The sequence below is a fragment of the Triturus cristatus genome, chromosome 3_1 (assembly GCF_964204655.1).
Source record: "Triturus cristatus chromosome 3_1, aTriCri1.1, whole genome shotgun sequence".
NCBI classification, from domain to species: Eukaryota; Metazoa; Chordata; class Amphibia; order Caudata; family Salamandridae; genus Triturus; species Triturus cristatus.
The window spans coordinates 1,139,531,078-1,139,558,061 of NC_140583.1; positions in this window are offsets into that span (position 1 = coordinate 1,139,531,078).

The window sequence follows — 26,984 nt, forward strand, 5'->3', positions numbered from 1 at the left end:
TTCTGTTGCTTGTTCGATGTTTCTTTTTATCTTTTTTTCTTATTGCTTTATTTGCTGCTTCTGCCCCAATCCTCTGTGTTGAGTTTATCCTTTATTTGTGAGGTTACTGAGTTTATCATGTCGGGGCTTCCCCTGATCTGGTGCTCCTCTCACATCGATGTTGCCAGAATAACTTGCGTTTCGCAGTAATTAGTTTCCCATTTTTTTATTATTAATTTGTTATTTTTCATTTTTGCAAGAGGATTGTTCTGCTTCTTTGTCTTTTTGTTTTCTCCTTCTGCTCTACTTATGTGTGTTAAATTTTTGCTGGGGGTCGCATTAACTCACTTCATTTGTATGTTGTCTTGCTCCATCAATTTTCATTTTTGGTTTTCTGGTGTCTGGTTTAGAGGTGAATGTATAACTCCTCTGATTGATTCAGGCCATGGGGAGTGAGAGTTCTCAGGTTTATGATGTAGCGCGACTCCTTCTGGCGCAACATTTTCTCACGATCTCCTCCGCGTTCTCTTTTTGGAATTGTCTCTATTCCAAAAAATTTCTTTCAGTTTCTTCCAGTCTCCTTGGTGCTTCTGTTCCATATGTTTGGATACTGCAACAAATGCTACCCTAGAGGCGACCAGCTTTCATCAAAGCTCCCTTATCTCCAGCATCCCATTTGGAGAATTCCTCAGAATCCGTAGGATCTGCAGTGAAGAAACAGAATGGCAAACCCACAGTGAGAGAACAGTAAAACGCTTCAGGAGGAGACAATACAATCCTGGTATAATAGCTCGCTGTTTGAAAAGAACCAACGAAAAAACTCGAGGGGAATGCCTGGCGGCAAAACCAACAAACAACAATGAGAAACAAGAACCGATAAGGATGATCATGGACTTTTCTCAAGAAAGCACTCAAGTCACAAAAATATTGAGGAAAAATTGGAAGATACTGCAACTGGACAGTACGGTCAAAGAGATAGTGGGAAAACATCCCACGGTAACCTACAGAAGAGCTAAAAATTTGAAGGACCATCTGATCCACAGCCATTTTCAAAGCCAAAAAGAAAGAACAAACATGGCTAAAGACTAAAGGATTTGTAAAATGCCATTCTTGCAAGATGTGCCAAATAGCGAAACCAACTAAAGAGGTGAAATTGGCCAACAATAAAACCTGGGAAATTCGCCAACTTATCACCTGCAAGACGCAATATACAATTTATGTGATGGAATGCCCTTGCCCACTCAGGTACGTGGGGAGCACCATCTGTGAATTAAAAAAGAGAATAATGGAGCATGTCAGGGCAACTATCCACAAAGACAGATCCAACGCAGTATCCAAACATATGGAACAGAAGCACCAAGGAGACTGGAAGAAACTGACATTTTTTGGAATAGAGACAATTCCAAAAAGAGAACGCGGAGGAGATCGTGAGAAAATGTTGCGCCAGAAGGAGTCGCGCTACATCATAAACCTGAGAACTCTCACTCCCCATGGCCTGAATCAATCAGAGGAGTTATACATTCACCTCTAAACCAGACACCAGATAACCAAAAATGAAAATTGATGGAGCAAGACAACATACAAATGAAGTGAGTTAATGCGACCCCCAGCAAAAATTTAACACACATAAGTAGAGCAGAAGGAGAAAACAAAAAGACAAAGAAGCAGAACAATCCTCTTGCAAAAATGAAAAATAACAAATTAATAATAAAAAAATGGGAAACTAATTACTGCGAAACGCAAGTTATTCTGGCAACATCGATGTGAGAGGAGCACCAGATCAGGGGAAGCCCCGACATGATAAACTCAGTAACCTCACAAATAAAGGATAAACTCAACACAGAGGATTGGGGCAGAAGCAGCAAATAAAGCAATAAGAAAAAAAGATAAAAAGAAACATCGAACAAGCAACAGAATAACTTTATTGACAAAATGAGAAACAACAGTACAATCTAAATGGGAAGGGAACCGGTTTCTCGCGTAAAGTAAGACACCATGCTAACATCGATGCGAGAGAAGGAGTAGATCAGGGGAAGCCCAAACATGAACGAAATGAGTAACTTCACTAACCCATCAAGGTTTCAAAAGACATTTGAGTTATCAAAGCCTAAAAAAAGCAAGTAAAGAAACCCTTCGTTTCAGAGAAATATCGCTGACAGACTACAACGTCCATGAGCCATTGAGCCTGTAAACAAACAGGAAATGACGTCAGAGCAAGTGGTTTGCTTTTTAACGAGACTTTTGTCCGAGAGCGAGTTGATCGTGAGCAAGGTGCCAGGTGGCATCGAAACGCGTAGATCTAGCTCTGCTACGGCCCTGATGTAAAGAAATAAAAACGTTTGCAACTGATACCTTGGGAGTGCGGCCCGTTTTTCCTCCCCTCCAGGAGGATTGTTGTGCAAAATATATATATATATATATATATATATATATATTACCTACTGGCGGTCGCCAGTAGGTAGTTATAGTTAGGACCACGTTTCCATAGGAAAACCTCAACATTCTATTTTGAATAACTTTGGCGCCGGTCGACGAATCCTCGCGAATTTCTCAAAATAGGTGGGGCGCTACGCTCCGCTCCTACCCTGAAAGTCTCGGGGGGATTCGTCAAGCGGGGGCTGAGATAAAAGGGGGGTCCCAAAACGCGTTTTTCCCATGCATTTTTCCATAGGACCTTTAGAACGAGCTACAGCCCGAACGGCTGAACAGAATTACTAGAAATTTGGCAGAGAGGTAGTCCGTAGGTCAAGGAAGTGCCTTTTGTAGGTTTGGTGTAAATCAGTTCAGTTGATTTTGAGAAAATAGCCTTTAAATCAATATATATATCTGAGCCAGCTTACGGTACGCTTACCGTACGCTTACGGTAAGCGTACGGTGGCGTGCGCGAGCGCGATTCTGATTGGCTCTTAGATCTTAGTAAACATTCGAATCGGCCGAAACCAGGAAGCGGCGGCCGCCATTTTGTGTATTTCACTCTGAAAAAAAAGAGTGAAAACAAGGAAAGGGGGCAATGAGGAGAGTTACAGACCCCCTAACAATTGTAAGGGGGTCAAAGAAGGACAGAAAAGTACAAAGAAAACATTTATTGATTTTAAAAAAAATCACGGGGTACGCGTACGGTAAGCTCACGGTAAGCGTACGGTAAAAAAAATAAAAATAAATAAATGAAAATCAGATTTAAGAGTTTAGAAATTAGGGAGCTCTAAAAAGAGCTGTTGTGTTTATGGAGTCATTTTTTTAGTGGTACCTACAAGTAAGTACCGATGCAGAGTCTAAGGTTCAAGAGGAAGACTCTGTTCCCTTCATCATTGAAGTGCACACCATCTCCTCTATAAATGTCTTGCATGTCGTAACGCAAGTTGTTGTGGTAAATGGCACCCATACCATAGTCACGGAGGAAAGCAGAAACAGATTTGTTGACGTGCTTTCTTGCTTTGTCAATCTGTGGACAGAAATGATTGGACCAGTTCCATTTTTGCCTTTGGCATATGTTGGAAAACACAAAGGCAGTTTTAGGGAAAAGTGAAAACAGTTGTGCAAAGGTGTCCTTCATAAGCATTTCCAGACCTACCCCAGTCAAAGTGCCTAGGTCATTGCCACCACAGTGCACTATTATGAGGTCAGGGTGTTGGATTTGCATGAAGGATTTCACCAATGGCATCAATTGGTGCCACTTTAACCCTCTCTGACCAATCCATTTAATGTCTACATTTGGCAAAGCAAGGTCTCTCACCATATCTGTTTTCTCTGCAAACTTTTCACTCCAGAAGACATAGCTGTGCCCTACAATCCACACTGTGAACATCTTCAAAGGAGAACTGGATGCACTCAGGAGGTGTCTTTCAGTAGAATGGCAATATGAAAAGAAAGACAGTTTGGAAATGGAGGCATACATATTTTTTACAAAACAAAAAGAACTGATTGGCTGTTTCATACCATTCTAGAAAAAAAACTAGGCTGTATGTGAAAATTAATAGAAGCATGTTTTGTATTGGTACAAAAAAATGTGTAACCAAAGAACAGTACTATGGATTTGCAGTTAGGTTTGAAAAGTCAAGCACTCTTGCTCTGTGGAATTGAAACATTGTGTGTCGAACTTCTGACCTAACTGCACACAGCAGTGTTCCATGAGCTGTTGCTATGGTAGCAGGCAGAAGTCAAGTTGGGGGAAGGGTACTAGGCAGAAGTCAAGTTGGGGGCAGGGTACTTTTGGAAAAGGGTTGGTTTTCAACCAATAGAAATGTGTCATTACATTTGAAAAAAAGGGGGAAGCACTGAGATTTGAAACTTACATGTATATGTGTGGAAAAATAGAGGGAAAGTTTGCCATTATCTGGTTCTGCTGAGAGGAGAGAGGTGTACAGAACAGAGATCCTGGCTCTGATAATCTGCTGTTTGAGTGACACATTTCTTTCACAACTAACTAATTTTAAAGGTGAGTTTACAGTTTGAGAGGGGATGTATGTGGTAACTTAAGAAATGAATAATAGAAATGGGAATTGTTTTTGTTGTAGTTACACATGGTGGATTCATAATGTGTCAGTCTGTAAAAGAGATTTTCACTTGGCCCGAAAAAAAAAGAGCAGTAAGTGTGCTTTCAAATTGGCAAAGAAATTTCGTTTTGGCACTAATGTGAAAACATGACTCTGTGTGCATAGAAGAATTATAGGCAGAAATGTATTGCGTCTTGCTCTGGTGATTTCACAGTTGCAGTAGATGGAAAAGAGGAGCGAATATTTGGGGGAAGAAGCAGAGGTTTAGCACACACCCATGTGCTTGCCATGTATAGTCATGCACAGTAATTAGAAGCGAGTGGGGTTTTCAGGTTTAAGTCTGTAATGCAAATACATTCAGCATCACTAAGGCTGGTTGCCCCTGCTGGAGTGTAGGCAGTCACAGAGAATACACACGGTGGTGGTCTGAAAAAAAAACAGCTTGGACATGTGCATTTAAATAAATTTAAAAAAAAAGGTTTCAGAATGTGTCAGTCTGTAAAAGTGATTTCAAAGTGTAAAAAGAGATTTTCACTTGCCCCCGAAAAAAAAAGAGCAGTAAGTGTGCTTTCAAATTGGCAAAGAAATTTCGTTTTGGGACTAATGTGAAAACATGACTCTGTGTGCATAGAAGAATTATAGGCAGAAATGTATTGCGTCTTGCTCTGGTGATTTCACAGTTGCAGTAGATGGAAAAGAGGAGCGAATTTTTGGGGGAAGAAGCAGAGGTTTAGCACACACCCATGTGCTTGCCATGTATAGTCATGCACAGTAATTAGAAGCGAGTGGGGTTTTCAGGTTTAAGTCTGTAATGCAAATACATTCAGCATCACTAAGGCTGGTTGCCCCTGCTGGAGTGTAGGCAGTCACAGAGAATACACACGGTGGTGGTCTGAAAAAAAAACAGCTTGGACATGTGCATTTAAATAAATTTAAAAAAAAGGTTTCAGAATGTGTCAGTCTGTAAAAGTGATTTCAAAGTGTAAAAAGAGATTTTCACTTGGCCCGAAAAAAAAAGAGCAGTAAGTGTGCTTTCAAATTGGCAAAGAAATTTCGTTTTGGCACTAATGTGAAAACATGACTCTGTGTGCATAGAAGAATTATAGGCAGAAATGTATTGCGTCTTGCTCTGGTGATTTCACAGTTGCAGTAGATGGAAAAGAGGAGCGAATTTTTGGGGGAAGAAGCAGAGGTTTAGCACACACCCATGTGCTTGCCATGTATAGTCATGCACAGTAATTAGAAGCGAGTGGGGTTTTCAGGTTTAAGTCTGTAATGCAAATACATTCAGCATCACTAAGGCTGGTTGCCCCTGCTGGAGTGTAGGCAGTCACAGAGAATGCACACGGTGGTGGTCTGAAAAAAAAACTGCTTGGACATGTGCATTTAAATAAATTTAAAAAAAAAGGTTTCAGAATGTGTCAGTCTGTAAAAGTGATTTCAAATTGAAAAAAGAGATATACACTTGCCCCCGAAAAAAAAAGAGCAGTAAGTGTGCTTTCAAATTGGCAAAGAAATTTCGTTTTGGCACTAATGTGAAAACATGACTCTGTGTGCATAGAAGAATTATAGGCAGAAATGTATTGCGTCTTGCTCTGGTGATTTCACAGTTGCAGTAGATGGAAAAGAGGAGCGAATTTTTGGGGGAAGAAGCAGAGGTTTAGCACACACCCATGTGCTTGCCATGTATAGTCATGCACAGTAATTAGAAGCGAGTGGGGTTTTCAGGTTTAAGTCTGTAATGCAAATACATTCAGCATCACTAAGGCTGGTTGCCCCTGCTGGAGTGTAGGCAGTCACAGAGAATACACACGGTGGTGGTCTGAAAAAAAAACAGCTTGGACATGTGCATTTAAATAAATTTAAAAAAAAGGTTTCAGAATGTGTCAGTCTGTAAAAGTGATTTCAAAGTGTAAAAAGAGATTTTCACTTGGCCCGAAAAAAAAAGAGCAGTAAGTGTGCTTTCAAATTGGCAAAGAAATTTCGTTTTGGCACTAATGTGAAAACATGACTCTGTGTGCATAGAAGAATTATAGGCAGAAATGTATTGCGTCTTGCTCTGGTGATTTCACAGTTGCAGTAGATGGAAAAGAGGAGCGAATTTTTGGGGGAAGAAGCAGAGGTTTAGCACACACCCATGTGCTTGCCATGTATAGTCATGCACAGTAATTAGAAGCGAGTGGGGTTTTCAGGTTTAAGTCTGTAATGCAAAAACATTCAGCATCACTAAGGCTGGTTGCCCCTGCTGGAGTGTAGGCAGTCACAGAGAATACACACGGTGGTGGTCTGAAAAAAAAACAGCTTGGACATGTGCATTTAAATAAATTTAAAAAAAAAGGTTTCAGAATGTGTCAGTCTGTAAAAGTGATTTCAAAGTGTAAAAAGAGATTTTCACTTGGCCCGAAAAAAAAAGAGCAGTAAGTGTGCTTTCAAATTGGCAAAGAAATTTCGTTTTGGCACTAATGTGAAAACATGACTGTGTGTGCATAGAAGAATTATAGGCAGAAATGTATTGCGTCTTGCTCTGGTGATTTCACAGTTGCAGTAGATGGAAAAGAGGAGCGAATTTTTGGGGGAAGAAGCAGAGGTTTAGCACACACCCATGTGCTTGCCATGTATAGTCATGCACAGTAATTAGAAGCGAGTGGGGTTTTCAGGTTTAAGTCTGTAATGCAAATACATTCAGCATCACTAAGGCTGGTTGCCCCTGCTGGAGTGTAGGCAGTCACAGAGAATACACACGGTGGTGGTCTGAAAAAAAAACAGCTTGGACATGTGCATTTAAATAAATTTAAAAAAAAGGTTTCAGAATGTGTCAGTCTGTAAAAGTGATTTCAAAGTGTAAAAAGAGATTTTCACTTGGCCCGAAAAAAAAAGAGCAGTAAGTGTGCTTTCAAATTGGCAAAGAAATTTCGTTTTGGCACTAATGTGAAAACATGACTCTGTGTGCATAGAAGAATTATAGGCAGAAATGTATTGCGTCTTGCTCTGGTGATTTCACAGTTGCAGTAGATGGAAAAGAGGAGCGAATTTTTGGGGGAAGAAGCAGAGGTTTAGCACACACCCATGTGCTTGCCATGTATAGTCATGCACAGTAATTAGAAGCGAGTGGGGTTTTCAGGTTTAAGTCTGTAATGCAAATACATTCAGCATCACTAAGGCTGGTTGCCCCTGCTGGAGTGTAGGCAGTCACAGAGAATACACACGGTGGTGGTCTGAAAAAAAAACAGCTTGGACATGTGCATTTAAATAAATTTAAAAAAAAAGGTTTCAGAATGTGTCAGTCTGTAAAAGTGATTTCAAAGTGTAAAAAGAGATTTTCACTTGGCCCGAAAAAAAAGAGCAGTAAGTGTGCTTTCAAATTGGCAAAGAAATTTCGTTTTGGCACTAATGTGAAAACATGACTCTGTGTGCATAGAAGAATTATAGGCAGAAATGTATTGCGTCTTGCTCTGGTGATTTCACAGTTGCAGTAGATGGAAAAGAGGAGCGAATTTTTGGGGGAAGAAGCAGAGGTTTAGCACACACCCATGTGCTTGCCATGTATAGTCATGCACAGTAATTAGAAGCGAGTGGGGTTTTCAGGTTTAAGTCTGTAATGCAAATACATTCAGCATCACTAAGGCTGGTTGCCCCTGCTGGAGTGTAGGCAGTCACAGAGAATGCACACGGTGGTGGTCTGAAAAAAAAACTGCTTGGACATGTGCATTTAAATAAATTTAAAAAAAAAGGTTTCAGAATGTGTCAGTCTGTAAAAGTGATTTCAAATTGAAAAAAGAGATATACACTTGCCCCCGAAAAAAAAAGAGCAGTAAGTGTGCTTTCAAATTGGCAAAGAAATTTCGTTTTGGCACTAATGTGAAAACATGACTCTGTGTGCATAGAAGAATTATAGGCAGAAATGTATTGCGTCTTGCTCTGGTGATTTCACAGTTGCAGTAGATGGAAAAGAGGAGCGAATTTTTGGGGGAAGAAGCAGAGGTTTAGCACACACCCATGTGCTTGCCATGTATAGTCATGCACAGTAATTAGAAGCGAGTGGGGTTTTCAGGTTTAAGTCTGTAATGCAAATACATTCAGCATCACTAAGGCTGGTTGCCCCTGCTGGAGTGTAGGCAGTCACAGAGAATACACACGGTGGTGGTCTGAAAAAAAAACAGCTTGGACATGTGCATTTAAATAAATTTAAAAAAAAAGGTTTCAGAATGTGTCAGTCTGTAAAAGTGATTTCAAAGTGTAAAAAGAGATTTTCACTTGGCCCGAAAAAAAAAAGAGCAGTAAGTGTGCTTTCAAATTGGCAAAGAAATTTCGTTTTGGCACTAATGTGAAAACATGACTCTGTGTGCATAGAAGAATTATAGGCAGAAATGTATTGCGTCTTGCTCTGGTGATTTCACAGTTGCAGTAGATGGAAAAGAGGAGCGAATTTTTGGGGGAAGAAGCAGAGGTTTAGCACACACCCATGTGCTTGCCATGTATAGTCATGCACAGTAATTAGAAGCGAGTGGGGTTTTCAGGTTTAAGTCTGTAATGCAAATACATTCAGCATCACTAAGGCTGGTTGCCCCTGCTGGAGTGTAGGCAGTCACAGAGAATACACACGGTGGTGGTCTGAAAAAAAAACAGCTTGGTTTCATAATGTGACAGTTTGTTATACAGATTTTCACTTGCCCAAAAAAAAAGAGGAGTTTGTGTGCATTCAAATTGGCAAAGAAATTTCGTTTTGTGACTATTGTGAAAAGAAATGTAGTAATATATTTAAATACAATAAAGAATTTTTTTTTTAGTTTTTTTGCAGGTATTGCTGAAGAACAGTGAACAAAATTTAAGATGCCTACAAAATCTCGAGTTCAAAAAACGCTAAAAAAAAAACTATATTTGAGGACAACTGGAGGACCAAAGTTAGTAGAAGATGCTGATGTTGGGAAAAAGAAAAAATCTTCTGGTAAGCAAAAAAGACAATTCCTAAACAAAATATTGAAAACAAACAAAAATGTACAAAATGTCTGTTCTCGGAAAAATGTAACAAAACCTACAGAACAGCAAAAAATTGAGGATTTAGTTAATGCAAATATACCTTCTGCAATTGAAAAGTTTAACATAAACAGAAAAACAGCATTTAAAGAGATACGTAGAAAAATGTTTCAGAGAAGAGTTATGTCCAATTTGATAAAGGATATAAAGAAATATAAGCAAAAGGCTAAATATTATAAGAGAAAAAAAGAAATTGAAGCCATTGCAGCAAAGGCATTAGAATTAAAAAGGAAACTATTCATATTAATTTTGAATAGGATGCGTACATTAGATAAAATGGTTAATGTACTGAAATCACAAAGCAAAAGCAAAAGAGTAGTGAACAGAACAAATTTTTGTAAAGTGTTTTTAGGAAAGTGGATGCATAGCTCAAGTAGTGAACCTTTTTTTAATGAAGAGAACTATTTTCAAAGTAATAGTTTGCTGCATGCAGTTGACACCAGAGGTCGTTCATACGAAGTAAAAAATGGTTGCATAATGGAGAAGGAGATAATGGTTCCAAGAGATGAGGTACAAGTGATGGCAGATGAGGCAATGGGGAGACGTCCTAAAGCCCCAGTGTACACTTGGAATTGTAGTAGTATTTGCACTGTGCGTCAGGAATCTATTGACAGATTTCGAGAGTTTCTAAGAGAATATAGTAAAAAAAGTGTAAAACAAAAGATTAAGGTGCTTCAAAGTCTGGATCCATGCAGAGTGAGAGAGAATACTGGTTTGCAGGGTCATTCTCTTGCTTGTCTATCTAGAAAAGTGTGCAATAGTGTTTTCCATCATTTTAGGATGCTGGCTGTTCATCATACTGAAATGAGAAAGTTTGTGAGACGGTTGTATTTTGCCAAAAGTCCAGCAATAAAGTTAAATGAATTGAATAGGGCTCTGTTCCGAGGAACGGTATCAGATGTAGAGAAGGTTGTTGATGAAATTCAGTTTTGTTACTTTGGTCCTGAACAAAACAGTGCAGAGAAGGACACAGTAAATGAGGCAGAAGTGGAAGAGAATGTAGAACCTTGTGTAAGTAAGACATTTAATGATCACATAACAAAATTTGCAATAGTCTCTAATGAAAGACCAAATGTTACTTGTATTTGTTGCCGCAGAACTCATTATAGAAAACAAACTAGGAATGTTGATCTCTACAGAAAGAGTGAAAATGAAGATAATTATAAGTGGATGGATTTTGCAACATATATATTTCTTGAAAATTGTTTTGAATTGGGTGAAGATCAGCGTATTTGTAAATACTGCTACAACAAGTTAGAGGAAAATAGAATGCCGACCAGAGCTGTACATAATAATTTAGAATTGGATGCTATTCCTGCTGAACTTTCTGAATTAAATACATATGAGACTCATTCAATGTGTTCATCCGTTCCAGACCATAGTACGTATGGAGCCCAAAACTGGTAAATTACCTCCTTCAGATTTAGTGAGAGGTTTAAAAGGTAGAGTGGTGTATTTGCCCTTGGATTTGAAAAAAAATATGGAAACTATTGATGCGGATACTTTGGAAACTGAACCATTAATTATTCTGGTTAATGGTGTACCTACAAAGAATAAGAAGATTTGGCAGGAGCTGGTAGATGTGCGGAAAGTACAAAGAGCAAATTTGTATTTGAAAAAAAATAACAAATGGTATGAATCAATTTATATAGTAGAAGAAGAAGAAGAAGAAGATTTACAAGGAGATACAGAAACACCAAGTGGACAAATTGAAAAAGTGGACAAGTCAAAGGAAGAAGAAATTTATGAACATTTTAGCATACATCCTCTCCATTCGAAAGAAGTTATGGGAGACAATATTGATCTCTTTCAGATGAAGAAAGCCAAAGGAAATCCCGTGAGTGTATGGGAGGAGAGCTTGGAAGCTCGATGTTTTCCCCAGCTGTTTCCTAAAGGAAAAGGAGGACGATACGATGAACGTCCGGAACAGATTCCAGCTTCTGAGTATCGGACTACAAGACTATATGCTGAAGATCCCAGATTTCGACAAAGTATCCCTTATTTGTTCCATCTTTTATTTGAAAGCGACTTGTCTGCACTGTCTTATGCAGTAAATCACATTTTAAAAAGTGGAGTACATTTACAAAATGTGTCTGCTAAGGATTTTATGGAGAAAGTGCAGCACCGAGATGATCATTTGGAAACACAACTGATCAATCTGATGGCTTGTCAGCGTGGGACAAATGAATATTGGTACCGACGCCATGGTGAACTAAAATGCATGTTACGCAATTTAGGAACACCAACATGGTTCCTTACCCTAAGCTGCGCCGAGTACGCTTGGGATGATTTACTGGATTTTCTACGAGAGGCCAATTCAAACATTGAAAACATCGAATACAAGACAGCAGGAGAACTGTGCTCATTGGATCCGGTTAATGTTTGCAGATATTTCAATCATAGATTTGAGGCTATGATGTCCTTCATCTGCAATAAAAAAAATCCACCCCTTGGAGAAGTAGTGGATTTCTTTTGGAGAAAAGAGTACCAGGCAAGAGGTGCTCCTCATATTCATATGCTGCTGTGGATCAAGGATGCCCCAAAGTTTGGAACAGATACTGATGAAGCAGTGTTATCTTACATTGAAGAATATGCAACATGTGCTATACCTAAAAGCACAGAAGAGTACAAGTTAAAGGAGCAAGTTCTACGTTTCCAAAGTCATCGGTGTGGAAAATACTGTCGACGGAAATACAAGAGCAAAGAAAAATACTACACTAAATGTCGATTTGGATTTCCTAGACCTGTTCTTACAAATGGAAGAGTCAACAGTTTTATGTCAGCTGTGAGACATACTATCACAAGAAAATCACCTAAGAATACCTACAACCTTAAAAGAAAAGAAGAATCAAAAAATATAAATGACTACAACCCAGTCATTTTATCCATGTGGAACGCTAACATGGATATACAGTATGTTGCTGACAATTCCATTGCTGTTGCTCGATATGTAACGTCTTACATTACGAAATCAGAAAAAACAGAATTGAAGGAAATGTGGGAAGAGATTTCTCACGAGAAGACTGTCAGTAAGAAGCTGTACAGTTTCAGTTTGAAGATGTTATCGCATCGAGAAATTGGATCCTACGAATGTTCAGATAGATTATCTTCTGCAAGTCTCTACTCGAAGTCAAGAAGAATAATTTGGGCAAGTTTAGGCCTTGCAGCAATGAGAAATCGGGTACTGAAATCTGTTGGAGAAATTGAATATTTGGCACAGTTCGAACCTGAAAGTACAGATATATTGAAAACAAACATGTTGGACACATATTATCCCAAGAGAAGTCATCATCTGGAGAACATGTGTCTCTATGAAGTGCTGCAGAACTACATTTATTCACGGAAAGCTGCAGAAGACATCAATAATGGAAAATATAAAGTCGTTGGTGAAGAAGGATGTTTGGTGAAGCAAACCAAAGGAAGTTTGATAAATCACCGGAAGCTGAGTTGCGACACTACCGACAAGAAAGAATTTTACTACTTGGCTCTTTTACAGTTGTTTAAACCATGGCGTTCAGAGGATGAACTACTGGGAGAATTCCAGAGCTATGAAGATTCTTTTAATGCTTGCAAAGACAGCATACAATGCAGTACATTCTCAACTTATCTGCAAATGTTAAATGAAGAAATTGAACAGGAAACTACAATTGCAGCAGAAATTGCTAGAGACAGTTCTCAGGACAGCCAAAGTTCAGGAACATACAGTCAAGATCCCCTAGGACAACCAATCGTTGAAAATGAAGCATCAATAGCCATGAATGAAGTGGAAACGGCTATGAATCAAGCTCAAGAAGCATTTATAGACTTAGAAAATTTGGAAAGACAACTGAATCAAGAGCAGCAACAAATTTATGAAGAGATCAAAAACAAAATTGATCACGGATTTCTACATGAAAAAAAAGAGTGCTCATGCACATCATTTCATCCAATCAGGATGTATGTAAGCGGACAAGCTGGCACTGGAAAAAGTTTCCTAATTAAAGTCATCAGAAGCTACCTAAAGCAAAAAACAGATTCTACTTTGTCTTGTGTGGTTACTGCTCCAACTGGGTTAGCAGCATATAACATAAAAGGAATCACCTTACATCGTTTGCTAATGTTACCAGTGGAGCATGAGAACAAAATACAATTCAACAAGCTAACTGGAGAAGCATGCTTGGAAGTTTCAAGAGTATTGAAGAAGATGCAAGTTCTCATTATTGATGAGGTGAGCATGGTATCAAACTTAATGCTTGCCTTTGTGCATTTAAGAATGCAGCAAATTTTGAAGACAGACTATGACGTGTTATTTGGTGGAAAACACGTCATCGTTTTTGGGGATCTTTTGCAACTTACTCCGGTTAAAGGACAACCAGTGTTTAATACTGTGACACATGAAGACACGAAGAAGTCATTGGGAAGCATCGGTAATACAAATATTTGGTCCTTCTTTGAGTACAAGGAACTTACAATTAATATGAGGCAAGCAAACGATGAAGAATATGGAAGTATTCTGAAAGATATCAGGATTGGACTACTCACAGAAGCTGGCAAAAAAGCATTACAGACTCGGCTGCTACATAATTTATTTCCAAAGGAAGAAATAGTTGCAGAGAAGATATACAAGAACATTGCAGAAAACAAAAGTGTCATCTGCTTAATGCCAACTCTACGTGAATGCTCAATATTCAATGAGGAGCTTTTGAAATTGGAAAAGGAAGAGATCATGAAATTGGAAGCAGTGGACAAAATTGAGGATGGAAGAATTACTGTCACAGTAACAGGCAAACTGAAAAATAAATTGGACTCACTAGAGAAGAACATCTCCAAAACAGCAGGATTAGAAAAAAATCTATATGTTTGCATGAACTGTAGAGTGTTTTTAAGGAGAAATTTGGATGTTGAAAAAGGCTTAGTAAATGGAGCGATGGGAAGAGTTGTGGGTTTTATTAATTATCAGAAAAAAGATGGAATTGAATGGTTAAAAATAAAATTTGATCAGATAGAGGAAGTTAAAGACATTTGTCGTTGTTCAGTTCGTTTCATGCTTGTGAAAGACTTATATGTACGTAGGAAGCAGTTTCCGTTTTCTCTAGCATATGCTGTAACTATTCACAAGTCTCAAGGATTGACTGTAGATTGTGCATTTGTGAACATTGGATCTAGTGTGTTCAAAGAAGGTATGGCATATGTTGCTTTGTCACGAGTCAAAACATTATCAGGTTTATTCATGATAGACTTCGATGACTCAAAAGTTAGTGCTGATACAAACTGTGTAAAGGAGTATAATAGATTAAGAAGAAGCTATGCTCCTCATTTAGGTCAGTATCCTGTGTTGGAGAAACGTGTAGTTTCTCGTAAAAGGAGAAATGAGAATATCTGTAATGAAGATGTAGAGAAGAGGAAAAAAAAGAGGAGTGATGTAATTGCAAGCAAAAAGAATAAGGAAAATGAAGAACAGGTTGTAGGATGTCATTTTGAAAATAGCTCTGGTGTCAACTGCTACGCAAATGTAGTGCTGAATGTTGCTTTTTATCTGGAAAGTTTGCAAGAGCAGATAATAATAAATCAGGGAAAAAGATTCTGTTCAGAGCTCAGTCTCCTTTTTCAAAAGCTGAGTAAAGATAAAACTCAAATAGAAAGTGCTACTGATATTAGAAAACTTTTAGATGTATGTTCAGGACGAACACAGTTTTCTCAAAATGAACAGCAAGATGCTCACGAATTTTTGATGTATTTTCTTCAGGTAGTGGAAGAAGAAGGAGTTCCCATTGACATTTTTTTTGGTCTCTCTTATAAATGGGAACATAGTTGTGATAATTGTTATAATATAAGTGGTTCTATTGTTGATAATGAAAGGTTTATTTATTTGACATTGCCAGAGAGTAAAACAGTCACTTTTGCAAACTTAGTTAAAGATGCTAATCATAGCATGAAATGTGGTGAGTGTAATTCTGACATGTTATCAACATTAATTTTAAGGGAATACGGACAGTATGTAATTTTAATGATGCAACGATGTAGAGCTGATGGATCAAAATTGGATACTTTAATAAAGAAGTTTACAGGACAGCAATTATCAATTTCAGGAAAAACTTTTGTAACTGTTGCAATAATTTTCCATGATGGACCTACTGTTACTTCTGGACATTACACAGTTTATCTAAAATGTGAAAAAGGATGGACACTGTGTAATGATTCCCAATTGATTTTCAAACAACGTTTGCCTTTTGATTTAGCAAATTCCTATCTAATCTTCCTGAAACCTAAATTTTAGAGAGACTTGGCAAGATCTGGACAAAATAATTTTACCATTTTACAGGATTACCATTGCAATTTTGTAGAAAAAAGATTTTTAAAATTATCATTTGGCCTAAAGGAAAGATAACCAATTGTAATGTGGACTTTTTAAATTTTTAATGCAATTTTGAAAAACCAATAATTTAGAGATTATCGGTAACTTCTGCACATTTTAAATTTTGGAATGTTATTGGACTGCCACTGGAAATTTTTTCAAAAATAATTTCAAAAATTACTATTTGGCCATGTGGAAAAGTAAGCAATTCTATTGTGGACTAAATAAATTATTCGAAAAATTTTCGTGAACCAAAATGTTACAGAGAATCGGTGAGATCTGGACAGATTAAACTTTAGAATTTTAATGGTTTTCCCTTGGAAATTTATTCCAGGGAAAGAATAAAAAATACTATTTGGCCTAAAGGAAATAAAATCAGATGTATTTTGGAGTTATTTGAGATATATTATTGTGAATGTACTTCTGAAACAAAAATATCAGACGGTATTTTAAAGAAAAAAGTATTGTTTTTAGATGACATTTTTTAAGAATAATATGCATTTCTGTAATGATAAGTTTAAGTGAGAAGAGATTCTGGGCTTTTTTAATACAATCTTTGAGATTGTTATTTTTTTTTGCCCGCTGTAAAATGATGAATGCAATTGCTTTCACAATTTATAGTGAAATGCAATATATTCTGAAAACAGCAAAAATAAGGCAAAAATATTTTTGGGGAAAAAATGTAAATATGTGTACTGTATTATAAAATGTTTTAAAAATATTAATACTTTTTTCTTTTTTTTCAGATCGATATAGAAAATTTTCGTAAACTACAACCATTTTAAAAACTATTTTTTAAAAAAACAAATGAATAAATATTTTTTTCAGTGAGTATGGTAAGTCAATAGTAATAATTGTAGTCTTTCAAGGACCTTGTAATGTGAAAAATGATTTTTAGTGTTTTTTTTAAAAAATAAAAAAAAGGTACGCTTACCGTACGCGTACGGTAAAAAAAAAAAAAAAAGTTTTTTAAAAAAAATGTAAAAAAAAGATGAAAGATAAGGTTGGCTCTTAAAAGAACCGTTGTGTTCATGCAGGGACAGAGGAAAGGAACCATGGGAAAATCATTCAAAGCTACAAATGTGCTGATCTATTTTGTTATTCACTAGGGAAACACTGGTCTCCCTATAACAAATTAGAGCTTTACAAAATGTGCAATGAATATCAACCTTCCGAAATCGAGGGTTCATTTCCAGAGGGCCAGCAAAAGGAGATTCTCCCCCCACAGATGAAGGGCTCACCTGACCTGCAGAAGAAGGAGTAAGCCCTGCAGGTGATGGTCCAGGCTGAGCTGCTGTGGATGTACTGGCTCGTCTTTCTGAAGAGTTACCTCCAAAAAGATGACCATGTGTCCTTCTGTGTACATCCTGGAGGTGTCTCTTCATGGTGTGATTCCCAAAGGAATACTTCCTGTTAGGATTACCTCTAGAAAGTACACGCTGACACAGCTTGCAAGTAACTAAGGGTGCATTCACCTTTTGCTGGCCTTCTGGAAAAGTAAAATAATCCCAAACATAAGAAGGTTTTACTTTCCTCGCTCTCTGCCTCAAGACAGTGCTGCTGGTGCTAGCCTCACTCTCAGAAGAGCTCTGCTGTTCTGCCATCGTATCCCAAAGACAAACCAGCTCCTTCTCCCAAGGGATCACAAGCAGAAATGAGGGGAATGGGTGTGGTGTAGGAGAGTTCTAGAACTGAAAGTAGTTTCAACCAATCAAAAGTTGTGTTTCAAGATCACATGACCTACCGTACGCTTACGGTACGCTTACGGTGCGCTTACGGCAAAAAGTACGCGTGCGCGTAAAAAAGACACGCGCTTGCGCACATGCGCATAACAGTCATTTCCCGGCACTTCCGCGTAACGTGCGCGTGTTGCGTAAGCGCGCACGCGTCCCGCGCGCAGTACGCGCGGCTACGCAAAGTGCGTAACTATACGCAAGCAGCGTAGATAGATTACGGACGTTGCGTAAACCGTACGCTTGTCGTGAGCTTACGGTACGCGTACTATAAAAAAAAAAAAATAAAAATCTGGAAATAAATTTTACATGTTTATTTTAAAAAAATATATATAAAAAAAATATTTAAGGATTTTAAAAATTAAAGCATAGTCTTTATAAAAGATAAGAAAATTAAAATAAAAATATGTTTGAAAAAAATGAAGAATATAAAAAAAAAATAGCATTTAAAAAACCTTGCAAATACACTGAAAAAACCATGGGTTTCACACACGTTATAGTTAGGAATTAGCATTTAAAAAACCTTGCAAATTCACTGAAAAAACCATGGGTTTCACACACGTTATAGTTAGGAATTAGCATTTAAAAAACCTTAGAAATTCACTGAAAAAACCATAGGTTTCACACACGTTATAGTTAGGAATTAGCATTTAAAAAACCTTAGAAATTCAGTGAAAAAACCATAGGTTTCACACATGTTATAGTTAGCTGGACATTTTACTCGTAAAAAACCAATGAAATTGCCCCGTTATAGTTAGTTCAGCTAACTATAACTCGCGCGCCCGCAATGCACTGCTGATGACGTCACATATTACATCACTCATGACATGGTCAGTGACATCACTCATGACATCACTGATGACATCTCAAATGACATCACTGATGACATCACTGATGACATCATCTAGTGAATGTGTGTTATTCTGAAAATTAAATATGTTTTATATATGTATATCTCATGGTCGATGGAAGAATAAATGGGTATATAAGTGTCTAAATGGATGATTTGTTTTTGAAAAATTGATTGTGTAACTGACTGATTAAGTGTATCATAGTGAATACATGGCTTAGTGAATAATGTTTAAATATGTAAATATCTGTATCAGTCTCTCACTTTGTGTATAAGTGGCTGCATGGGTTGGTGAGTAGCTACATGGGTGCCTATTTAGGTTATTAGTTGTTTTTTTGAGTATCAGTCTGAGTGTCTGCATGGTTCGGTGGGGGGTATTACGTAGTGCATCGGTGCATGAATGAGTGACTCACTGTTTGTATGTGTTGAACACAGCATGTGTGCAGGACTGTATGGGTGGATGAGTGTGTGTATGGGTGTGTTAGTGAGTGAATGACTGTCTCAATAGTGTCTTCAGGAGTAACTACATACGTTTTAAACTAGTATATGTGACTATTGGTGTATATATGTGAGTATATGTGAAAGTGAGAGATTGAAAGAGTTCCTGTATGAATAAGTATGTGTTTCTATAAGTGATTGTTTAAAAGACTAAGTATGTGTAAGTTTCCGTAGAAGTAAGTGTGGTGGTGTGTGTATAACTGTATATGCAAGTAAATGTATGTTTGATTCTTTATTAGCATGAGTGACTATGTGTGTGAGTAACTCTATGGATGAGTGGCATTGTGTAACAGGATGTATAGATGTATGAGTACATATGATGAGTGAGTACATGTATGAGTGACTGTATAGGACTGTTGGTGAATGAGTGGATATGTATGTGGATCTTAGAATTACTGAAGAGGTTGTTGTAACTGGTATTGGTATGTCCATTGTTTTGAAATTTTTAGTCTCTATTTTTGAATGTGTGTATCAAAGCTTATATTAAGGTGAGAGGAGGTCTGCCACTCTATCACAAGGATGATGTCATCAGTGATGTCATCAGTGATGTCATTTGAGATGTCATCAGTGATGTCATGAGTGATGTCACTGACCATGTCATGAGTGATGTAATATGTGACGTCATCAGCAGTGCATTGCGGGCGCGCGAGTTATAGTTAGCTGAACTAACTATAACGGGGCAATTTCATTGGTTTTTTACGAGTAAAATGTCCAGCTAACTATAACATGTGTGAAACCTATGGTTTTTTCACTGAATTTCTAAGGTTTTTTAAATGCTAATTCCTAACTATAACGTGTGTGAAACCTATGGTTTTTTCAGTGAATTTCTAAGGTTTTTTAAATGCTAATTCCTAACTATAACGTGTGTGAAACCCATGGTTTTTTCAGTGAATATATATATATATATATATATATATATATATATATATATATATATATATATATATATATATATATATATATGTGTGTGTGTATACACACATATATATATATATATATATATAGATAGATATATAGATTACCTACTGGCGGTCGCCAGTAGGTAGTTATAGTTAGGACCCTGTTTCCATAGGAAAACCGCAACATTCTATTTTGAATAACTTTGGCGCCGGTAGACGAATCCTCGCGAAATTTTCAAAACTAATGGGGCGCTACGCTCCGCTCCTACCCTGAAAGTCTCGGGGGGATTCGTCAAGCGGGGGCTGAGATAAAAGGGGGGTCCCATGCATTTTTCCATAGGACCTTTAGACACAGCTACAGCCCGAACGGCTGAACAGAATTCCATGAAATTTGGCAGAGAGGTAGTCTACAGGTCAAGGAAGTGCCTTTTGTAGGTTTGGTGTAAATCTGTTCAGTAGATTCTGAGAAAATAGCCTTTAAATCAATATATATATCTGAGCCAGCTTACGGTGCGCTTACCGAGCGCTTACCGTACGCGTACGGTGACGTGCGCGAGCGCGATTCTGATTGGCTGTTAGATCTTAGTAAACATTCGAATCGGTCGAAACCAGGAAGCGGCGGCCGCGATTTTCTATCTCGCACTCTGAGGGGGTGGAAGAAAAACAAAGGCAAAAAACATATAAAGGGGCTATTTAGACTACTCACAACCACCTAGCCTTGATGGAGGTGTCCTCAAAGAACCCCCAAGGGCAAAAATGCAATTTTAATTTTTTTCAAAAAATCGCCGATTACGCTTACCGTACGCGTACGGTAAAAAAACAGCAAAAAAAAAAAATATCCACATTCTCCACACCCCGTGTGCAAATGATGCCCGAATGGCACCATTTGTGCATGGCATATGAGACACCCATAGCACAACAAACAATCAAACAATACCTTTCACAACGAAGCGCATAATATGTCCTCCATGCGCGCACGGTGCGCGAAGCGCACCGTGCGTACATGGGCCATCCAGCGTAACGTGGGCACGCGGTGCACGTAGTGCACCGCGTGCCCACCCTGCGTGCACGGCACTAACTGCGTAAAGTGGGCGCGCGGTGCGCGAAGCGCACCGCGTGCTCACTGTGCACGCACGGTGCGCAAAGCGCACCGTGCGCGCACGGAACGAACTGCGTTAAGTGGGCGCGCACGCCACGAATGCCGTAAAGTAACGTAGCATTTAAAAAAACGTACAAATTCACTGAAAAAACCATAGGTTTCACACACGTTATAGTTAGGAATTAGCATTTAAAAAACCTTGCAAATTCACTGAAAAAAACATAGGTTTCACACATGTTATAGTTAGCTGGACATTTTACTGATAAAAAACCAATGAAATTCGCCCGTTATAGTTAGTGCAGGCAACTATAACTCACGCGACCACAATCCTCTGCTGATGACATATGTGTCTTTATGAAAAAAAAATATTTGTAATATATGTATAGCTAAAATTTAATGGAAGAAGACATGGGCAAATAATTGTCTAAATACAGTATTAGCATCAGCAGAGGATTGCGGTCGCGTAAGTTATAGTTGCCTGCACTAACTATAACGGGGGAATTTCATTGGTTTTTTATCAGTAAAATGTCCAGCTAACTATAACATGTGTGAAACCTATGGTTTTTTCAGTGAATATATATATATATATTCACTTAAAAAAACATAGGTTTCACACATGTTATAGTTAGGTTGATATTTCACTCGTAAAAAACCAATGAAATTCCCCCTTTATAGTTAGTTCAGATAACTATAACTCGCGCGCCCGCAATCCACTGCTGATGACGTCACATATTACATCACTCATGACATGGTCAGTGGCATCACTCATGACATCACTGATGACATCATCCTTGTGATAGAGTGGCGGCCGCACGAGTTATAGTTATCTGAACTAACTATAACGTGGGAATTTCATTGGTTTTTTACGAGTGAAATATCAACCTAACTATAACATGTGTGAAACCTATGGTTTTTTTAAGTGAATTTGCAAGGTTTTTTAAATGCTAATTCCTAACTATAACGTGTGTGAAACCTATGTTTTTTTCAGTGAATATAGATATAGATATAGATATATATATGTATATATAACACCACCTTCGTTCCACTCCGAACAGAAGCAAGGGATGCAGCGGGGCTTCACAGGACGTTTATTGAAAAATTCGGCATGACCGGTTTCGGCAATCAGCCTTATTCAAATGCCTCAATCCGTCTCAGAGTGTCCTGGTAATGTTTATAGAGCTCCTCCCACCACAATAGTTGAAGGGCCCAGCTGCAGCTCATAATCGTGCCGATGCGTCAGTAGTTCTATCCACGAACCACTGGTACCATCATACACTTCATTGGGATACCGCGAGCTGAAGTAGGATATAATATATATATATTACCTACTGGCGGTCGCCGGTATGTAGTTATAGTTAGAACGTAGTTTCCATAGGAAAAGCATTTTTTGATCTGCTAATAACTTTGATGTCATTTGACGAATCTTTGTGAGATTCTCAAAAAATAAGGTCTATCCAGGTCAACTCCTATCCTGAAAGTTTGGGGGTGATTCATCAAGCGGGGGCTGAGAAAAAAGGGGGGTTCAAAAACGTTTTTTCCCCATGTTAATTTCCATAGGAAATTTTGCTACGAGCTACAGCCCGAACTGCTGAACGGAATTACCCCAAATTTGGCAGAAAGGTAGAACTTGGTTAAGAAAAACGACCTTTTTTTAAATGGTGTAAATCCGTTCAGTAGTTTTTAAGAAATTCTAAAAATAAGAGTCAAAAATCAATTTCCCGTAGGAAACTTTGTGCAAGGCTACAGCTGAAACTACTGAACGCAATTACCCCAAATTTGGCACAAGGTTAGTGCGTGGGTCAGAAAGCGGCCTTTTTTTAAATGGTATAAATCCGTTCAGTAGTTGCTGAGAAATGAGAAAAGAAAAAGTTTCGATATCTGGGCAGAACCTAAGTGCCGTGCACGAGGTTCACTATGATTGGCTGCCAACACTCCAAACCAGGAAGTGTTGGCAGCCATCTTGTGACTCGGTAGAAGCGAGTCTCCATAAAACAGAGAAACAAAGATATAAAACAAGAGAAGGGGGCAGTGTAGAAACACCCTGACCCCCTAGACGTGCTGAGGGGGTCCCAAAAGGAACCCCAGGACCAAAAAAAGCATTTTTAATTAAAAAAATTAATTCGGCGCAATTGGCGCTGGGGTCGCGTGTTCCAACGTTTTATTTTAATGAGGTCCCCGGTTCGGTAGGTCCCAGGGGCATTTGTTTAAAAAATATTAGCGGGGCTTGCTGGGGCTGCGGGGTCCTGCTGTGGTCCCCGCAGCTTCGGGGCTTCAGTCATGTTGGGAGGGGTGTTGTGCTGCCCCCCTCTTGGAGCCCTGCATGTGCTTATAACTTTGGCGTCGTTTGACAAAGGTTTACGAAATTATCAAAAAAGTTTCTCTTTTTTGATCAACTCCTGTATTGAAAGTTTGGGGGTTATTGGTTTAGGGGGGCTGAGAAAAAAGGGGGTTGCAAAACATGTTTTCTCCATGCAATTTCCATACGAGAAGACTACAGGAATTATGCCAAATTTAGCAGGGAGAAAGGTGATGGTTCAGAAAGCACGCTTTTGTTTAAATGGTGAAAATCCGTTCCGTAGTTTTTGGGAAATATCAAATTTTACAGATATTGACATTTGAGAATTCTGACATCTGATTGGCTGAGGAGTTACGAGCACGAGCTTGTGGCTGATTGGCTGTGAACTGTTGAAACTAGGAAGTGTTGGCAGCCATTTTGTGATTCAATCTGTCAGCTCGCATCTGTTTGTGTTGAAGCCATCGGGTTCGTAGTTTTACCTCTGTGAAGCAACACTGGTATCTGTGTCTGTGTGGGATACCCTTTTCACGCTGCCTCTCCCTACATCAGCGGGTCACAGCTATGCCTTTACAAGCCAGTGCGTCGGCTCGGAGCTCTGTGAGTCAGTCTGCTGGCACAATCCGCTACACTACCGAAACACCACTGCACTACCCTAAATCCTAAAGCACTATTTCCAGCACGAACCTTCAAACACTACATAAACACACTGCACTACTCTAAATCCGGAAACACTATCCGCAGCACAATTCACTATAGTACACAAACACCACTGTACTACCCTAAACCATAAAACAGTACTAGTCCATCGGCTCGCAGCTGTGCATCTGTGAGTTGTCGGATCCGCAACTGTACATGTGCTAGCCAGTCTGTTAGGTAGGCCTGGGCGAAGCACTACGCTACGCTCGCGTAGTTTGCGAAGTTCGCGCTACTTCGCGCTACGCGAACTGCACGTAGCACAGTGCGAACACGCGTAGCGTAGTGTTGCGTAGTGCTGCGGTCATTTTTTGCTTGCTCGCGGTCCTCAACGTCAAGTTGGCGACCGCGAGCAAGCAAAATGACATCCTGGCGAGACTTTTTCCTTGTTCGCGATCGCGAGCATGGAAAATAAACCTCCCGGCGAGATTCCCAACGCGAGAAGGTCAGGTTTCTCATTGCGAGGGGTCGCGTATGCTCGCGACCGCTCGCGATGAGAAACTACTAGTTCGCGTTGAGAAAGCTGCAGCTCGAGTAAAAATCTACTCGAGCAGCAGAAAACTACAGCTCGCACTGTGCAAGATGCCATTTTCAATGATTGCACAGTGCCGGTTGCTTGTCCGCACTGTGCAATCATTGAAAACAACATCTTGCACAGTGCGAACATGTTACTTCGCAGTTCGCGAAGTGCTACGCGTAGCTCGCGTAGTGCGAACTTCACTTTGCGTAGCTTCGCGAAGTGCTACTTCGCGAACTACGCCCACCCTTACTGTTAGGTCATAGGTGTGTCTCTGCTAGCAAGGCAGTTGGCCCGTTGCTGTCCCTTTATGAGTTAGAACGGAGCACGCTGCTGTGGGTTTGCGAGCGGACGGTCAGTAGCTCTCCTTGTGCGAGGCGAGCCCACAGGCCGCAGCTCTCCCTCTGCGAGCCTGCCCGACGGCCCGCATGTCTCCCTGTTGTAGCTGGATCGCAGCTTTATTGGGCTTATAAGGCAGCTTTAAAAACAGCCCTTGTGTTTATTAGTTGGAGCTACATATAAGTGCGGATGCACAGCTTCAGGTTATTCAGAAAAATTCAATTTCCCTGATCTGTGAAGTGTACTCCATCACTTCTGTAGATATGAGCCATATCAAAACGTATGTTGTTGTTGTAGATGGACCCCATTCTATGGTCTCTGAGGTATGCAGACACAGCTTTGTTAACATTCTTCCTAGATTTTTCAACCTGAGGACAAAATTGGTTTGACCATATCCACTTCTGTCTTTGACATATATTGGAATATACAAGGACAGTTTGAGGGAAAAGCAAAATCAGTTATCTAAAGGTGTCCTTCATTAGCATTTCCAAACCTACGTCAGTTAATGTGCCTAGCTCGTTTCCACCACAGTGCACAATCATGAGGTCAGTGTGTTGGAGATGCAAACAGGTTTTAACCAAAGGCAACAATCCTCTCTGTGCAAACCATTTAATGTCCACATTTTGTAAACCTAGGTCTCAGTCAATACGTCTCTGTTCTGCATACCTCTTGCACCAGAAAACATAGCTATGTCCTACGATCCACACTAGCATTTTGAAAGTATGGCTGGGAGGTATGGATAGATGTCTGTAGGTCATGCATTCCGTTCGTAGAGTAAGAGATATGTTTAAAGATGGGGAACTACTTTTTTCCCCATACAAAACGATAACTGATTGGGAGATGAAAAGCATTGTTTTTTAAAAGTAGGGTGCACATTCGTTTTGTGGAAAAGCAACGTTGTGATTGGTTAAGAAAAAGCAGTTTAGACGTGGAGTACATATCACAGGATAAAATTTGCTCAACTCAACCACACCTGCTACTTGCATTTGGAAGGCACTGTTCGAACTTAAAACAATCGTGAACTTTTAACCTGCACGTGCCGTTAAATGTTCAAGAAAATGTTGCAAAAAAATATCGTTAGGTTTAAAAAAATTGATGAACTTTTAACCTGCACGTGCTGTAGAATGTTCTAGAAAGTGTGTTGATAGAATACGTTGCACTTCTGACTTCTATGTGTCCTTGAACATTAAAAAAACTGCTTATATGGAAAATTCAAAAATAACCAATAGAGAGAAGTTTTGCAATCTAAAAGAATCAAGGAACTATTCTAATTTGTTCTTTACATGTATTTATGTGTGGAGCAACAACATTACAGACACAATAGCACCAGGAAGAGGAACAAGCAGGGAGTGGAGGGATGGAGGGAGATAGGAACAATGGCACACATGCACAATTAAGTACAGCACAACTACAGACAAGCCATGGCCAAAATGAAACACACCAACAAGGATCACAAGTCATACAACCCACCACATCACACCACTGAACAAGCACAGAAGTGAAAAAAACACCTCCTGAAAGGGAGAAATGTGAACAAAACCTCACATGAAGGGACATCTCACACACAATGCAGCACACACACATAGGAAGCAGAGCACACCAACATCCAACACAATGTTGTCCAAACACACACATTCGCACAATCAAACACAGGACACACATGCACTCGCCTGTGGCGGATAAACGTGCAAAAGTGTCAGTATGAAACAGGCACATGAGAACGCATAAGTACAAACTCACAGTCCGGATGGGTTAGCAATTCACCTATGGCAGGCAGCCAGAGAGTCCGTGACACACACATTGGCATTCGAATGAAGACACAACACATTTGGAGACAAGTGAAAACGTGGAAACTTTATTTTAAAAAGTGCGTGTCAGTACAGCCAAGAGTAGTGCCGCGATATGCAGACAAATGTAAGGGAATACTTCTATTGCGTGGCTATCACCCAATGGATATCCTGGCGCTGAGATTACCAAAAACCCTGTATGTAACTGAGCTAGAGCATAAGACTGAAATTAATCTCTGGGAAAAAGTTTTGTTTTCAATTCCTTCCTAAAGCAGGACAGTCAGTCCATTTGTCTAAGCTCTATTGGCAGAGTGTTCTAAAGTCGGGAGGCTACAACACTAAATGATCTGCCCCCCAATCAAATTTTTTTGTCATGTGGAATACATTTCAATCTGGCTGAAGAGGAACGTAGGCTTCTTGGAGAATACCATAG